A 1,319-nucleotide genomic window follows, 5' to 3' on the forward strand; every position below is an offset into this window, starting at 1 on the left:
GGACTCAACAGAATCCTTGTAATATTTGCTTTGAAGGAAGAATTAAAATCTAATTTTTTTTTACTTTATGCTATTGTTTCTGAGTACAAAAAACAAAACAAAACAAAACAAAACCAAAAAAACCATCCCCTTACCTTGCCTACCTAGCTAGAAAGTTGCTCTTTTATCTAGGCACGAAAAAGTTAGAGAAACACCCCTTTAGAAGTTTCATGAAAGTTCATAAATGCATGCTCCTTTATTAGGAAAAATAATGTGCTGCCAATAAACAAAGAAAAGTTTGCATGGGGAATGAGTGTGTAGTCTAAGCTCACGACAATTTTATGGAGTCCGTCACAGGAGATGGTGGGTGTGTATTACACAGGTGCAAACTCTGCGCTGCTTGATAGATGTGGGTAAGAAAGAACAGGGCTGGTGTGATCAATAGCTGCCATCGATCCTCCCTCCATCCTGTCAAGGCCTCCCTCTGATTTTCCTGCTTTCGAGCCCAGGTTGCTTTGGTCAGCTAACAGCACTAGAATGGTACTTTCTCTCCTCTTCACCAAAAAGCAGAATTCTAACACATTTCTTCTGGAATATCTGTTTATAGCCAAGTGGGATTAATTCGATAGAGGCTGGTTTTACAAGGTGGGGAGGCGGGGTATAGAATTAGTCACGAGACATTTGTGGGAAATTTTAAGTATGTGAGTTAGTACTTTAAAAATATTAAGCTATTTGACATTTTTATAAAAGAAAGAAATTTATCTATGGAGTGGCCACAAAAAGGCATATGACGATGTTAGCTTTCCTCATAAATAATTTTCTGTTTCGCTTGTTAGCCAAGATAAGGCATAGATCACGTTTTTTACTCTTTACATACAAAATTTGGTGCCGTAAATGAGTTTTTAACTCATTTTAAGAATTTGCATTCTTTTTCCATCTTGGTGGCAGACATGGAGTTTTCTCTTGTTTCCTTGACCAAGTGATAAAGAGGTGGTCCAGTAACAGATGAAATGGTCTTTCTCAGCTTACTCACTCCAGGACTAGTGCAAATGGAGAGGAATGGATTTGACTAATTTTTAACTTTTACCTCTGTCTGGAATATTTCTTGGTAGCATAGACTGTTAATATTTTTAAAAAGACTCATAACGTCTTGAGAATCTTAAGTACATAAAATATTTAGATCAAAGAAGTAAATCAGTTTTACTATTAGCAGTATGGTGACAACAGATAACTGTGTCAACTTCTTCTTTCCCCATATATAGAGCCAGCAGGAGCAAGCCTGGACAAACATCTTTTTGATGACATTTTTAGAAGTTTCTTTTTTTTTTTTTTTTTTTTTT

This window comes from Propithecus coquereli, unplaced genomic scaffold, assembly GCF_000956105.1.
Source record: "Propithecus coquereli isolate 6110/MARCELLA unplaced genomic scaffold, Pcoq_1.0 Scaffold100, whole genome shotgun sequence".
Taxonomy (NCBI): domain Eukaryota; kingdom Metazoa; phylum Chordata; class Mammalia; order Primates; family Indriidae; genus Propithecus; species Propithecus coquereli.